This window comes from Haliotis rufescens, unplaced genomic scaffold (genome assembly GCF_023055435.1).
Source record: "Haliotis rufescens isolate VD_foot unplaced genomic scaffold, xgHalRufe1.0.p SCAF_12, whole genome shotgun sequence".
NCBI classification, from domain to species: Eukaryota; Metazoa; Mollusca; class Gastropoda; order Lepetellida; family Haliotidae; genus Haliotis; species Haliotis rufescens.
In genome coordinates, this window is record NW_025963802.1 from 10,871,262 (window position 1) to 10,888,937 (window position 17,676).

The window sequence follows — 17,676 nt, forward strand, 5'->3', positions numbered from 1 at the left end:
TACATTTTGTATTTTATTTCCAAGTTACAGGCTTGTATACTGTATCACGGGAACTAGCTGGCTGTATCGCGGTCCTCTCCCCTCGTCAATCTGGGTCCTCATGTGTGAAGTCAGGGAAAACTCTGTGATTGAGGAAACAGAGTAAGGAGAGGAAACATCAGGTTGTTAATTGTCACTAAACATGCTCATTCAGGTCGATCATCGTTTTTCATCTTTTTATCAGCTGTTCTATATGTCAACAAAGGAAACTACCATTGCAGGATGTTGGACATGCCATTTGTCCATCGCTTTTAAATCAACATAAATGTAGAAACATCTATCTCTTCAAAAATTCCTTAACTTCAAATAGGTAGCTTTCATTTCATCGAAAGACAACCTTGATTGGTATTGTTGATCGAAAATACGGTTTCTTTCTTGGGGGCCGTTCGGGTAGCCTGGTGGCTAAAGCGTTCGCTCGTCACGCCGAAGACCCGGGTTCGAATCCCGACATGGAACAATGTGTGAAGGCCATTTCTGGTGCCCCGCACCGTAATATTGCTGGAATATTGCTAAAAGCGGCGTAGAACCATACTCACTTGCAATTTCATGGCTAATGACAAATTCTAGTACGGATCATCCTGTTGAGATATTGAGAACAGTTGCACAGAACGATGAGGGGTTGTGATGATTACATCTAGTTGAGGGTCGTAAGAATATTATATATTTCTGGAGGCTTCTAAAATCTTTATAAAGGTAAAGAAACATTTGTCATAATTTGTGCTCACTTTGTGTCAGATGTTCATGATGACAAAAAAGCATCACAGGGAGGGTCATAGAAAGAAGAAACATGATCGCCAAAATTTATATAAACATTTGAGGAGGGTCATTTATTTAAGTATTGACATAGATTAGGCTGTCGCAAATGCAGCTTGATGAAGAATGTCATAGTTTACTAATTTGCACGACAGAAAATCTTACATTCATTTTGCCAACTGCAAATGATTTTTGTTGTTGACCATTTCATTTAATGGTGCTTTAAAATATATATCCAGGCAGCTTTATAAGGGCCATTGTTTATGTTATAAAACGTGTCTATTTGTTTGTTGCTTAACGCCACAAGCAGCAATAGTCCAGCTATATGACGGCGGTAGGTAATAATTGATATTACCAGACAATCCAGTGATTGGCATCATGAACATTGTGTGAGTGAATATGGTTTTACGCCGCTTTTAGAAATATTCCAACAATATCACGGCGAGGGACACACGAAATGGGCTTCACACTTGTACCCGTGTCGGGTTTCGAACCCGGGTCATCGGCGTGGCGAGCGAACGCTGTAACCACTAGGCTACCCGACCGCCCTCATGGACATTGATCCATACTATATATATAACAAGCTTATGTTGCTGAAGACCAGTCCTCTGTGCTCTGTGAGTAAGTGTGTGTGATTGAGTGTGTGTGATTGAGTGTGTGTGTGTGTGTGTGTGTGTGAGTGTGTGTGTGTGTGTGTGTGTGTGTGTGTGTGATTGAGTGTGTGTGTGTGTGTGTGTGTGTGTGTGTGTGTGTGTGTGTGTGTGTGTGTGTGTGTGTGTGTGTGTGTGTGTGTGTGTGTGTGTGCGTGACGAGGGTTGGATGGATGTGAGGAGGGATGTGTGGGGGGTGGGGTTAGGGTGGGTGCGTCTAAGAAATCAATGGTTTGGCGCCGGTTTGAGCAATATTCCAGCACATGGTGTTTTCATCAACTAAACCATCACTTAGCGATTTTCTTTTTCTGTAGGTATATGAGAAGAATAAACTGACGTTATATTTGGGAGTGAGGCGGGCGGGGATGCATTATCATCATGTATATCCTGAACACAGATCTGAAATTATGTGAGGCATATTCGCGCTAAATAAGTCTTACCATCAAACTCACGGATGCAGAACCTTCAGACCGAAAGCCTTAGCTGTAGTACCCATATCTGTTTCCGTAGTCGGGTGTGTCGAAATCGAGATGATCGGGGGTGTCGTAGTCGCTGTACATCAACTGGTACCTGTTACCATAGGAACTACTACCATAGCTTCCCTGGTAGGTATTACCGTAGATTCCCTGGTTGGCATTACCGGAGTTTCCCTGGTAACCGCGACCGCTGTTTGCCTGATAACGAACGCCGTAGTTTCCCTGGTAACTAGGGTTTGCTTGACCGTAGCTTCCTTGATAACGATTTCCGTTGTATACTTGGTTACGACTAGCGGAGTTACCTTGATAACGACTACCGAAGTTATGCTGTGCAACGGCGACGGCAGTGACGACGACAAGGAGGATGAGGAATTGCAGCTTCAACATCTTTGACCCTGTTTCGAAAGAAATATTGTAATAAAAATAAAAATAAAACGAATTATAAATAACCATAAAAATAAAATTACTACTAATAAAAAAATAATTTATTAACTATTCAGAAAGTGATATACATCGCGGAGCATGACAATATAAATATTACGACAAAACGACACTGACAATTATCCTGTATTATAATTATGCTAAACTCACCCCTACGCACTAAAGTCGCCTTAGCATTAAAACTATCTTCAAATCAAATTGGGTCTTAGTATCTCTTCATCACGAGCAGGATGCGTCAAAACCCAGAATCATAACTGGGGTAAGAAACGGGATTCAAACCACTGATATTCTCCCCGCAATCTTTAATTGTACGATAAAAAACGACCACGAGTCGCATATTTCTTATATGAGATATCAACATTATGTCAGCCTTTTTAACATATAACCGTATTTAAATAATTCTGACTCTCCGAAAACAATCCGACCTCGGTAATGTCGACCAAACAATCCAGTGTTTGACATCAGTATGCACAGAAGACCAAGCTGAGAAAAGCAAACGCATAAAAGTAAGCAACACAAAGTAACCACAACAAGTCTTTTGTTTGTTGTTTAGCCCCACGCTCAGCAATATTACAGCGATATGACAGATATCTGTAAATAATTGAGTTTCGACCAGACAATCCAGTGTTTGACACCATGAGCATCGTTCTACGCAGTTGGGATACGATGACATGCATCAACCAAGTCAGCGAGCCTGACCACCCAATCCCGTTCGTCTTACGTCAAGCATAGCCGCCTCTCATGACAAGCAAGGGTTGCTGAAAAACAATTCTAACCCCGATCGTCACAGGGCACCAACAGCCGGTATAGTTACCTTGTTTGTTACCACAGGATAGTTACCTTGTTTGTTACCAGGGACTCACACAAGTCTTCACACAGGGACGATTGAGTACATCTGCTGATTTGATATATATACGTACACTGTGAGATATGATTGATTGTTGCGGTATCATTTATTAAAGCCAAATGGCATTAATTTGTTTTTTCGCTTCGAGATGTTCTTTTGAGTAAGGAGGTCTTAAAGTTGTATAGCTCAAAGATTTATATAGCTTCTGACATGTCATGATCAGTCGCATAACACCAGGAGCAGCCTTTTTGGGTCTAAAGTATTCAGTGTCAATTTTAATTTATCACTGCGGAGATTATTTTAAAGTTGCACTTTTTGGGCTGATAGGGGTAGATGCTGATTTTGTATGAAGTTTTAAATGTTTGCTGATAATGCTATGGTTTCAATCGAATTTGAAGGTTTCCTTGGCAGATAACTTTAACGGTAACTCACTGAAACCTACTTTAACGGTAACTCACTGAAACGAACTCTTACGGTAACCCACGCTAACCTACGCTAACGATTACTCACTGAAACCAACGCTAACGGCAACCCACTGAAACCTACGCTAACGTTTACCCACTGAAACCTACGCTAACGGTTACTCACTGAAACCTACTTGAACCCACTGAAACCTACACTAACGGTAACCCACTGAAACCTACGCTAACGGTAACCCACTGAAACCTATATTAATGTTAACCCACTGAAACCTACGTTAACGGCAACCCACTGAAACTTACTTTAACCCACTGAAACCTACGCTAACGGTAACCCACTGAAACCTAGGCTAACGGTAACCCACTGAAACCTATATTAACGTTAACCCACTGAAAACTACGTTGGGTAACCCACTGAAACCTACGTTAACGGTTACTCACTGAAACCTACGTTAACGGTAACACACTGAAACCTACGTTAACGGTATCCAACCAAAACCTGCTTTAACGGTAACCAACTGAAACCTACTTTAACGGTAACTCACTAAACCTACGTTAACGGTTACCCACTGAAACTTGCTTTAACGGTAACCCACTGAAACCTGTTTTAATGGTAACTCACTAAACCTACGTTAACGGTTACCCACTGAAACCTACGTTAACGGTAACTCACTGAAACCAACGTTAATGTTAACCCACTGAAACCTACTTTAACGGTAAATTGTAGGTATATTAGGGTTCATTTCTATCAAGTCAGACCCGTGAAGATCCGGCGTAGAATAGGTCTTCAGCAACCCATGCTTGCAGTAAAAGGCGACTAACGGGAACGGGTAGTCAGGCTCGCTGACTTGGTTGATGCATGTCATTGATCCCAATTGCGTGGATCGATGCTAATGATATTACTCACTGGATTGCCTGGTCCAGACTCGATTATTTACAGACCACCGTCATATAGCTGGAATATTGCTGAGTGCGGCGTTAAACAACAAACCAACCAACCAACTTTCAAGTCCAGCACTTCATACATGTTTCATAATGTACCCTAATGCATCCAGACAACTGCATTTATTAATTTACCTTCCGTAGTGAGCACATGCATCCACCTCCTCTGATCTGATTCACCGCTCACTGCAAGCCAAGCCGTGAAGGTTCGGGTTAGAATTGGTCTTCAGCGACCAACGCCTGTCGTAAGAGTCGACTAACGGCATGCAGACAGATAGACGGACAGATATTTTATTTTCTCACCGCTCATCTCTTTATAATATAAGAAACTGGTAATATATGTATAAATGTATTTCCAGCATCTAAAAAACACAATTGCAAGTTGCAGCCCTGTATATCAAGTGTTTGATATTTGAACAAAAAGCATCAATACAAAACACATCCGTACACAACAACTCTGTTTGAACTAAGTACAATGTACAGTCATATAACTGATTCGCACTAATGTGATTGTAGCGAGGCGTGTATGGGGGTCATACAGTGGACTGAGCATTGTGATAGGGATGTCCCGGTGGTGATACAGTCCCCCTTGTGATCTGTTAGTGTCTGGTTGAAATGGGAGGTAACCATGTTAAGGTAAAAATCCGCAAATAAATTTTACAACGATTATGCCCCGCATGTTTTTTTTTCTTTTTGCGCGATATAAATACTTATATGTACATACACATTTAGGAGCGTACATGACAATGACGCATAGCGATTGAGGAGGTAAATAACGGTAGTTATTGTGTGATATAAACGTGCTGTAGCAGTCTTTGTCGGAGATTATGCCTTTGGGCCTTTATAAATGGAATTTAAAGAAACACGACATGATTTAAAAAAAAGAAGACATTTATGACGTTAAATTTGATTAATGATGCAGTGTACCTGTGAATATGATATAAAGGCTAAGGAAGAGAATGTCACCTTCTTTATTATGTGGAACACAACGTTTCGGAGTATATCATCAAGTGATGAAGGAGTAAGTATATTATTTATTCCCCGAAACGTTGTGTTCCTCATGATAAAGACGTTGGCATACATAAATTCTCTGTCTATTTCATCTAAATGTCATTCAAAGACTTGATATATTGGTTGATCATTCGATCATTGAAAGTATTTTTGCCAGTATAAATCACATGAAAGGATTATCTCCACGGGGGAAACCAAACACTGTCTTCACAAATAGTTCACCTAAAGAGCGAAACAAATCTGTCCAATACATGTATTACATTACAGCTATAATTTAACAACTGCATTTATCTGTAAAATATGGTCATTTCAGAGACTAGATGTCAGACACACACACACACACACACACACACACACACACACACACACACACACACACACACACACACACACACACACACGCACGCACGCACGCACGCACGCACGCACGCACGCACACATACATATGACAAACGGTCGTTTTGTGGAAAGGGGCCCATGTTTCAATTACACTGAGGAAAGGAAACGTCACTTCTCAGGTAATTTTATCATATGCTTGATTTTCAGTTGAAAATATCTAAAGTTAGCGTATTGTATCCAAGAAATAAACTGATTAGCGTTTAGTCAACATTCAACATTCTACTTGCTTATATTTATTTATATATAATTTGATTTAAAGCGTTTAATCTTTTAAAAAGTTTCGTATAATACACAACTGCTAATGGGTATCTTAAACATCATATCTTTGATAAACAATAAATTTGCTTCTTTAGACAAAAATTTACAATATTTCAAACATCTGGATGCAAATTTATTGTTTTATCCCGGTCCTCACTGAACCAAATCATTTTTACACAAAATGACCCAGCCACAGATTACTTTTACAAACTGTTGCAGGAATGAGTGATGGTTATATAGATAAAAAAAATAGATGAAATTTAACAACAGTTTTCTATTTTCAGTTACATAAAAAACAAACTCGGTATACTTTCTTTTGCCCCTCTACTCCCCGGTGTGTGTCTATTTTCAGTCCACGTCTTGATCTCGTGATACATTTGTACGGGTGATAACTGTGACATTACATTATACATTCACGGATTCCTTATCAAGTTTTCAGCTTATTTCGTTCTATCAGTATATGTGCACACAGCTGTGGTTCTATCAGTATATGTGCACACAGCTGTGGTTCTATCAGTATATGTGCACACAGCTGTGGTTCTATCAGTATATGTGCACACAGCTGTGGTTCTATCAGTATATGTGCACACAGCTGTGGTTCTATCAGTATATGTGCACACAGCTGTGGTTCTATCAGAGAAGCATCCAACCCTTAAAACGCGGCTTATTTCAGGTTTAGACCTAGACTAAAATCTAGTCTCTGAAATGAACATATCGTACATAAAAAAACAGTTGTTTAGTTATCTTAATAAAAATATAATAAAAAGGAGCCCAGTGACTCTCTTCATTTTCAGATACTGATACTGATACTGCAGTGATCTAGACTTGCCAAACATTATAGACTTGCATGGGCTGTATTTGATATATATTTGTATCAGGGTCTGTAAGACAGACTAGTTTAGACCCTCCCCACAGAGGAGCAAAGCACAACCACATTTTCCTTTACTTTTTATGCTTTAAAAAATGATGGTTGTTATGATTTCCTTTGGTGGCCGATATGTTTTTTAGAGGTAAATTGGACATTTTTGTGTCAAAATTAAGAAAATCAAATAAATGGCTCTAAACAAATCAGTTTGCAAACGAGAATACTTATTGTATCACAAAAGCAATGTGCTGACATACGAAACCGACAATAGAATAAATAAACAATAACCAAAATGTTTTGAATTAATATATTATAAATGGGATCGCAAAGTCGACTGAATAGCTTCCCGAACACCTGTTGTCATCCCTGTTTTTCAATGGTCTATTTATTTAATTTTCTCAGCTTTTTTGTCCTTTAATGTCAAATGGAATCTGTTACGGAGGATAATATAGACTGGCGATTCCCTTGCATTGACAAATTTTATTTCTACTTCGCGTGAACGGTATAGATCAAGGACCCGCTCTGTTCATCTTCAGTGGTGTGTCAATATGATGAAAATTAATGCAAGTCGGAAGATTACGAGTTTTAGCACATCAATCGAACACCTGATGATTAGGCAGGTCAAGACTGCTGAAAAGCCTAATCAAATCTTCAGGATATTTATCAATGGTAATATATCGCACGTGACATCCGTGTACCGTAGAGCACGTGCAGCACGAGGGGATCGATAGACAATGCTGATACAACACGTTCCTGTGGTCACGTGATGCCGTTATGCCGAACGCAGCAAACACTACTAGTGGTAACACAATTAGTTATTGACAAGGTTTGACGTCATTTAAACATGTACATACTGAGTAGCTCACCGTGCCTCCCTGGAGATGGTATTGTTCAAGACAGGAAATGACAATGTTAAAGAAGGGCAAATACTCGAACCAATTGACAGCACCAACAGGTTGAAGCCAGGTTGTTCAAATATTATTTTGTCTGTTTGCAAATTAAATGAATATTGTTATAACAGTTAAATTTTACCATTAATACAATAAAACAATGTCTCTGTTTCACACACGATATCGGGGTACAGGAGGCCCTTTCGTCCAAGTCAGTTCGCTGTGGAGAGTTTCGTCCCTTTGGACACGCCCGAAACCTATGATTGTGGGTTCGAAGCGTCGTTAAACCCAACTCATTCACTCAAACAGGTCATTATTTGAGCCAGCTGTCTAACAATAAACACAGGCATCACACCGCGGCGCACATCCTTCATAGAACATTCACAGGCTTGCTAAACTATGTACACTGGATTTGATAGACAAAATGTTGAATTTTCTGGCAAGCAAAATGGACAACTCGGCACAACTCTGAGTTATGACGTCCGTTCCCGCGAAGTTAAATTTATGTCAACCGTCGATATCGATATAAATTTTGACGTATGATCAATATATACAATTTACATATACATGTATCACTATTGTGAAAAGGGCGGTCGGGTAGCCTAGTGGTTAAAGCGTTCGCTCGTCACGCCGAAAACCCGGGTTCGATACCCGGCATGGGTACTATGTGTGAAGCCCATTTCTGGTGTCCCCCGCCGTGATATCGCTGTAATATTGCAAAAAGCGGCGTAAAACCATACTCACTCACTCACTCACTCACTCACTATTGTGAAAAGTGGAGATTTTGGAGCTTTTACGGAGTACCCCGGACAAATATGGATCGAATGGTCACAATGTCTGATCTGCATTAGTGTGTCATCGTATCCTGAATGTTGGTTAACTTTTTAATCAAAATCCGTTTTTAACATACTACCGTGATACCGATAAAATATCGCTGACTATTGCTTAAAGCAAGAGCCACTCATTCACATCTAACCAGTTTTGGATGATTACAAGGGACAGCATTTGTTGGAGTTTATTTTTCTCATTTCAATAAATACAACATTCACGGATCGTGCTGAGCAGTGGAGTTTGCATCTGGGGGTTCATGAGAAATCAATGAAATACTGTATGGATTAGTTACCCTAGTCTCAACACATCCATGTTAAACCATCCTATCGAACAGCTGACAGATCCAATAAATACAGTAATGAACAGCGCAATGAATACCCAGGACTGGTTTTGACATGTGGTGTTTAACACGAACTCCGAACACCATCTATCTACCAGCTCCACTTTACGCCAATTTATTTTTTCATGGAGTAAAAAATAAATCCAATTTGTCCAGCGTCGAAACGCATGTTCGTGAGGTCTAAATCCAGAAACGGGAATTGTGTCGTGTTTCATCCTGAGACGTCCAATGAATTTGAATTCTCGTGTAATGGCAGCTACCATTGTTGTTTGTAGCCCGTCGATCGAACGCTGAATTAAGCTGATTACGTTTGAAAATTCCATCACTTTCTCTCCGGCTCTTGCCCACTGACAAGCTAAATCTCATCCAGACAGGTGACAGGGCTCCCAACTCGAGAGGAAATCCTCTAATTAGGGACGTAATCACGTTTGTGGACGTTCTTCACCCTCCTCCGTCACGATGCAACGTCGACGGCGACACGGTACCCCGTTACATTAGATGTCTGCCTAGAATGAGGGTGTTAATCTGTCACTATTATACTCCTAAGCTGTTGTCCTCAAATGTAATCAATCTTTTATTTCTTTTCTATAGCCTACAACGGTAGTCTGATAAGCTTCGATTTTTGGCTGTGATAATTTAAAGGTACCTTGTTTTGTCGTATCATGCAACGACATGGTGAAAAATAACTATGTTTGGAAAAAGGATTTCTTTGCTCAGGTGTGTTCTTGTTATGAACCTTTGTTGTATTTATGGTGTACGTAACTACGGATCGGGGCACTCCTTTGGGTTCATGCATTCTGTAAACGGCACTGTTACCGTGAAGAACTTTTTTGGCAGCCATGGACAGTGATGAGTGACGGAAGCAGGTCAAGTTCAGCCATGTTACTTATGACCAACTGGTTCATAAGTACAACTGAAGAATAAGTTAAAAACTAATAAATTAGTAAACCGTTTTTTGTCACTATTACCTGTCACCCCTACAATGGAAGAGTGAGTGAGTGAGTATTGTTTTACGCCGCTTGTGGCAATATTCAAGTAGTATCACGGTGGGGGACACCAGAAATGGGCTTCACACATTGTACCCATGTCGGGAATTGAACCCGGGTCTTCGGCATGACGAGCGAACGCTTTAACCACTAGGCTACCCGACCGCCCCTACAATACGGAAGATATCTTGTTGATCCCAATTAAATAAAACCCACAAAACCCAAACCATATTCATAAATATGAGAATGCAAGAGAATAACCATCCTAGATTTTCTGCCGAAACAAATTCCACTTGGCGAAAAGGAAATTATATGAATGGACAACTGACAAGCAGAGATAACACCATGTTTTCGTGAAAAGGGAAGCCTGTCCTTCGCTACCGGTAGCATTCGCCGTTCATAGTGAGTGAGTGAGTTGGGTTTAGTACGCCGCTTTTAACAGTATTCAAGTTTTATCACGGCGTGTCAGCTTAATTTGGGAGGAAGGCCCGGAGTGATGCAGGTCTAAGACGTTTACCACTTCGGTGAAACCCATGAGCACGAGTATGGTGCTGACAAACCTAGAAACATAATTGGGGAGAACCGGGATTTGAACCCACAATCATAGGTTTCTGACGTGTCCAAGGAACGCACTCTACACAGCGAATTACGGCGCCTTAGACGACTGGGCCATGGCTACCACTAAAGACAATTTCAGGTTGCATGACCAAGTAAGAAGTACTTTTCTCTAATGCACTTGTCTGATTATCATTGAATATGGATTGATATAATTGACTGACAATCATTGCAATCACTGCACGTGGATCAATGACTGATTATCACTATACATGGATTGATGCAGTTGTCTGACAATCATTGAATATGGATTGATAAAGCTGACCTATTTATTTTGTATGGAATTACACTGTCGACTCATGATAATTGTACGTGGATTGATACAGTTCTCTGATATTTAGTGTACGTTGATAGATACGGTTGTTTGATATTCATTATGCGTTCATTGATACAGTTGTCTTAAATTTTTTTAATGTGGATTCATGTAGTTGATATATTCATTTTTCGTGGATTCACATTGTCGACCGATATCAATAGTTCGTACACTGATACACTTCAATGATAATCATTGTACATGGAATAATACAGATGTCTGATATTCACTGATTGATAAATACTCATTTTTATTGTTGGAAGTAGGCACTCGACATACACGATTGCTGTATATTGGAAGGAAACCCTGAAGTGATACAGGTCGTTTTGATGAAACCGACGAGCATGGGTTGTTAAAAACCAATGATTAAAATTAGTCGAATCTTGGATTCGAATCCACATTGAGCAAACGGACTCTTGTGCATCTAAGGGACGCAAATCTTCACAGACTATTACAATAAACACAGACTCTCGTTGTTCTATTGTAGTTCCTTACTATCATAACACATTCCATTTTTATGTAAACAGTGGTCGGAAAACGATTTACTATTTTTTCAGAAAGTGAAAAGACTGAGTCAAATATGATAGATAAGGAAAATTTCATTTACAAATCAAATATCTAAATATATTTTACGAGCGCTTTTAACGGTCTTCGTATCGATAATCGAGACTTCTTATCTGGCCTTATATTTAAATTTAAAAATACAAACAGAGAACTTTCCCGCAAAGTAATCTTAGCGACACGCATGTCATAGGGCTCTCCAATAAATAGTGGGCGGTGGGGTAGCCTAGTGGTTAAAGCGTTGGCTCGTCACGCCGAAGCCCCGGGTTCAATTCCCCACATGTGTACAATGTGTGAAGCCCATTGAAGCTATGATAATGGTGGAATATTGCTAAAAGCGGCGTCAAACCACATTCACTCACTCACTCGAGTTATAGTGAGTGAGTGAGTTGGGTTTTAACGCCGCTTTTAACAGTATTCCAGTTATATCACGGCTAGTCGGGAGGAAAGCCCGAAGTGATGCAGGTCTCTGACGTTAACCACTTCGGTGAAACCCACGAGCACGGGTATGGTGCTGACAAACCTAGAAACATAATCGGGGTGAACCGGGATTCGAACCCACAATCATAGGTTTCTGGCGTGCCCAAGGGACGCAACTCTGCACAGCGAATCGCGGCGCTTTAGACGACGGGGCCACCCGTGCCCCCCTTTCCAGTTATAAGGCTAAGATTGCTGTGTGAGACCGGGCCCACGTGTTATCTGCTCCAGCTGCAGCAGCTACGTACACAACTCCTTGCTCACTTGGGCAGCACACTGAAGACGTCTTGCTGAGAAACCACATCCAGTTTGCATGAAAAAGTAATTTGGCTCCGAGACAAGTCGCTGACTTGTTAATATATCAAAAGCGATAAATGTTTATCCACACAATCTTTTAATTACAAATATTTATCTTTTTCACGAAAATATTTATGTGAATGAAGAATGTGTCAGCCTAAAAATAACCCTGATTTTCAATTTTCGGTAAATGCTAGTTGCCATTTCAACAGATTTGCTGATATCATACACAGGATCTCATTGAGTCGATTGCTTCACAAGTTAGGGGGTTGGGTCGATATTTCTGTTATTAATTCCCAGCATTTCACAGCGGAACATGCGGACAATAAGCTTTATTTCAATGCGTTGGTTTGGTGAATCGACCAAAAATCGACCTTGAAGTCCAACAAAGCATCTGTCTACACGTTGATGCAAAAACGTGCATTTTTTATACCAATCGTTACGTTCAGCTTTATTATTAGGAGATAAAAATAGTGTGTTTTTAATATAGACATATGTTACCTGTAGATTTATGCTAGATAAATTTAACATTTATAAACTTACGATGCGTGTTAGGTTTCAAAATCAATTTAACTGTTAAATCTACAGGTAGACTTGATCTACTTTGAAAACCCAGCATATTAATCACTATACTACCTTGACCAAATATAATGCCAACTTTTTGGTATTAACCAGTATATTCATTGAAGCGGCATGGGTTGAGTCCAGTATTTTCAGTACATGTATACCAATTAAGGAAACACCGATAATAGCCAATAACAAACATTCCCAAACATTGTTTTGTTTTTAAATCATAATAGTTTACCTTCACAAAAAACATGCCGCGATTACAAATGTGTAGCACAGCAAATCTGTAAGCCAACGTGAAGTGAGTGAGTTGGATTTAACGCCGCTTTTAACAGTATTCCAGTTATATAACGGCGTGTCAGCTTAATTTGGGGTTGGGGTGGGTGGGTGGAGTCGTAGGGTCCGAAGTAATACAAGTCTCCAGTTTGTCGAAACCCACGTGCATGAGTATGGTGCTGATAAACCTAGAAACATAATCGGGGCGAACCGGGATTCGAACCCACTATCATAAGTTTCTGGCGTTCCCAAATGACGCAACTCTGCACAGCGAATCGCGGCACCTTAGACGACTGGGCCAATGTTACCACTAAAGACAATTTCAGGTTGCATGACCAAGTAAGAAATACTTTTCTCTAGAACTTAGCATCCGTGGTAATATGGCCGTCAAATCGGCTGTTTCAGAGGTGCTTATAGTGATTTGATTCATTTGAGTCGCTAATCAGAATCAAGTAATTTCCAAAGTCATGGTAGAATGAAATGTATTAATACGACTCAGGGGTAAATGTCTGATTTACTTCAGTTGATTGTGTCTCAACGGTGTGTCGCGTTGCTCATGCTATCAACCCAGGTTTCATTTACTGGAATATTGCTGACCGTGACGAAAAGCAGCATTCACTTCGTTCGGGTCAGGGTTGGTTGGTTGGTTTGTTTGTTTGTTGTTTAACGCTGCACTCAGCAATATTCCAGCTATTTGACGGCGGTCTGTGAATAATCGAGTCTGGACACGACGATCCTGTGATTGATATAATGAGCATCGATCTGCGTGAGTTTTTTTAATGCATCTAATCCCTATCATAAAGATCGGGTCGTAATCAATATCGTTCTCCGTGGTTTTCTGGCTTCATTGCATCCGTGCATTCATTTCACCAGAATACAGCCATGTATCAAAGCAAAATATAATATCCTTCAGTACACATGTCCCGTTTTGAGACAAGATTGATGCATTTCATGTTTAAATCCTTACATAACAATCATTTTATACTCAAAGACCTTCAACGTGTTCAGCTCGCCCACTGAATATAAATGGTGTGCGCTCCGCAAGCAGTGAGCAGAAGCCCTCAGTCAATCTCTCCCAAGTACCGTACAGCCCGCCCGCATGTAGTATACCATCAACGATCTGCCATTATTTCAATAAGACAATCCATGCCTGTGGTCTCTCCTTCCCCACTGGCGTCGTGAGAGAGGCCTGCTTGCCGCTTGAGCTCTCCTCCCTCCCTTCTTCAACAGCTATCTTCGCTTGCAGAAGACCTACAAATTTGTAACCATGTCAACGGCGAAGAGGCGTACTGCGCATGCGCCAGTCTTCAGCGGCAGACGATAAGGATGCTGCCTGAATTAGACAGAGCTGCTGTGGAGGCAGTTAACATTTGTTCCAGTTGAATCTGTAGCACCGAGTCAATGAATGGATAACGAAAAGCTCTGGAATCTGTGAAAATGTGACGGGCTAAATGCTTGGAATATTTACAAGAGGTGAGTGTGTCTTTGCTAATTCATGACTCGTCTCCGTCAAACTTTGACTCAAAGTGTCGGCGATTCAATCAATAATTGAATCTGTTACCACTTACATATTGGGGGAGCTTCTTCTCATCTGCTGTGATCTTTACCGCCCTCGGCAAGTTTCTATTCACAGCCTCAAGTGTCCCTACAGATAAAATATCTGTACAAATCACGTCTGTGAAGTTATGTTGGAGGAAGGAACGTGTTGAGTTCTTCAGATCGTCCATCACCCAAATGTTCATATTTTTAAAATCCAAGATGTCCAGGGTTGTTTTGCTTCAAAACGGTTCATTTGTAACATGTCACTGATATCCTGCAATAACGTGCTACTTAAATATATATAAGTGTAACATCCTTTGAGGTGATATGTATATTTGCAGGAATATGTGATACTGTATACTGTTGTCATATGTTGGTATGGAAATAATTATTAACGACACAAGGCAAAATAATATTATAGTATTACATGTCATAATACTCTATAGTTATGTATCTATATATTGATTTGCATAAATGACAATATATCCTGTCTGTTATAGTATATTTAACTACGGGATGATATGCACCGTGTGCTCCTACTATTTTAAAGTAACTTGTTATTGTGGAAATCATGCGAACGAACACACACACTCTTCTCATCTCTCCCCTCTCTGTCAGTCTACATATCTGTCTGTCTGTCTGTCTCTGTCTCTCTCTCTCTTTGTCTCTGTCTGTCTTACTCACTCTCTCTTTCTCTCTCTCTCTGTGTCTCTGTCTGTATTTTACTCTCTCTCTCTCTCTCTCTCTCTCTCTCTCTCTCTCTCGCAACACACACGTAAACTATTTTTTCTATAAGGAAATATTCTACATTTGTATTTATATTATATGTTAACATTAACGTCAATATGAGTGTAGAATAAATATCCATATATATGACAGAAACAGTATTAGAATTACCATATGATAGAATGCAAATCATAACAACCAGTCAAAACAGAATAATCAATATGTATCATTAATAACCCCGCGTACAGTCTACCAACCTTTACAAAACAATGACAGACGCACAGCCTGATAAAATACAAGATATGTGTGCTTGTAGGAAATGGTCGATATTATGTATTAATATCTGCAGATGTAATGGTAAAAAATGCATCCTCGTATATCAAATAGGTTTGTGTTTATTATACAGAGAACGCCAGCTGATGCTGATGTGATAGTCCACATTTTAAAGGAGTTCGTCGATTGTGTAAACAGGGGTTGATACCAATGTTAAAATCCAACTGGAGCGTATGTCAATTATTTAGAGAAAATTGATTTACTAGTATCGAAACAAGCGGACTAGCTTTCGTGTATAACTTTAGTGCTACCAATAGACCCTTAATGAATTGAAGGATCGGGCTGTGTGGTATTGTAGTATATAACTTATTTTTAAATCCAGGCGCCGTGCTACATGACGTGGCTCTGTTATTCAGATAAATTCCAATGAAAATGTAGGTAGTGATACAGATGTCGCCATTTGCCATAATGACCTGTCAATCACATACACCACATGTATCTCTTATACATGTAGCTGAGGTGAAATTGGATTTTACGTCGCGCCAAAGATAATAGCAATTATATAGCGACGTACATGTATGTGTGTTTGTATGCGTGCGTGCGTGCTTGCGTGTGTGTTTGTGTGTGTGTGTGTGCGTGCCTGCGTGCGTGCGTGCGTGTGTGTGTGTGTGTGTGTGTGTTTGTGTGTGTGTGTGGCTGCTTGTACTAGTCCGTACTTATGCCGACTTTATAGTGCTAGCCCACCGAGATATCATGCCGCAGTTTAACATGAATACCCCACTCAGACACAGTATACTGACTCCGAGCCGACCAGTCCTTGTTTTAGCCCCTTAATGCCGAGCGTCAGGCAGGGTACCAACAAGTATCATCTTTTTACGACTTTTTGTATGACTCAGCCCGGGATCGAACCCACGACCTTCTCCTCTCCGGGTTGACGCTTTACCACTAGGCCAAGGAGGCGGACCATGCAGGTGTGGCGGCGTGTGCTAGCACGGACATATGCTGGTGTTGTCGTGCTAGCCAACTGAGATACCATACGAGAGATTAACATGGATACCCACCTCACACGCAGTATAATTGCCCCGAGCGGACCAGTCCTTGTTTTAATTCATTGTATATATGGGTGGGGATGTGGGGAATATGTAGGGGTGTGTCAAGTTTCTTCATAGGGGTCATGGACTATTATCACTGTTGTTTGAGAGTAACAGATGGGTCCAGTTTTATTGACGTTTGTTCAGATTTCTACAAAATATTCACAACTAGTTGGAGATGTAATAAAAACAGAGCGATAAATATTGATGCAAATAACAGATAACAAAAGCAAACAATTAAGAATAATCAATAATTGCACGCTGTGACATATTAAAGAAAAGAGGACCTTTGTTAGAAGCAATCGATTCATCAGCGTTGTATGTACTCGCTGCCGTTGTATGCTGTGATATATATAATAAATATAATTATACCATAATAATATAGGTTATTATAAGAGGACTGAAACAACTAGAGCAAACAACATACAATGCCCTCTATAATCATGTTTATGTAGGTTAGACAGGGAGGTAGGACATCATATGTCCATGCAATATAAGGAAGCTGTCCCCCGTATTGATTTCCTGATCACATTTACCTCAGATCGATATTCTCTGATCGTTAACGAGATGCTTGGTTGCGTTCAATAGTGGTGAATGATTATTTTATAGACGGTTTTGTCTTTGGGCCTACCTACTGTTGACAACAGCTGATGAGAATTAACTTGAACGACAATCTTCGTTAAGGGGGCTTCAATTTATTAAATTAGTTATATTACACTGGAGTCGTGTTATCTAGAATTTTGTATCGAACTGTACGATGTCGAACGAGTACGGGTTTCACAAATTTGAAGAAA

The 17,676-nt window shown here is 40.2% G+C and overlaps 1 protein-coding gene and 1 long non-coding RNA gene across 3 annotated transcripts in view; one reads left to right on the forward strand and one right to left on the reverse strand.

The window, feature by feature from the left end:
- LOC124119569 lies at positions 1-3,276 on the reverse strand. 2 transcript variants are annotated; one of them, XR_006858670.2, is made up of 3 exons: positions 3,174-3,276; positions 1,883-2,313; positions 1-122 (listed from the first exon to the last, which is right to left on the reverse strand). It is a non-coding gene; the product is annotated as an uncharacterized LOC124119569 (long non-coding RNA). The 2 variants fall into 2 exon arrangements; XR_006858671.2 differs by having other exon boundaries at positions 3,200-3,257.
- Positions 3,277-14,516: 11,240 nt separating this feature from the next.
- LOC124119560 overlaps positions 14,517-17,676 on the forward strand; it is an 82,263-nt gene continuing 79,103 nt past the window's right edge. Inside the window, exon 1 of the mRNA XM_046482113.2 lies at positions 14,517-14,726. The gene's annotated coding sequence lies outside the window, so the exon portion shown is untranslated. The remainder of the gene's footprint in view (positions 14,727-17,676) is intronic.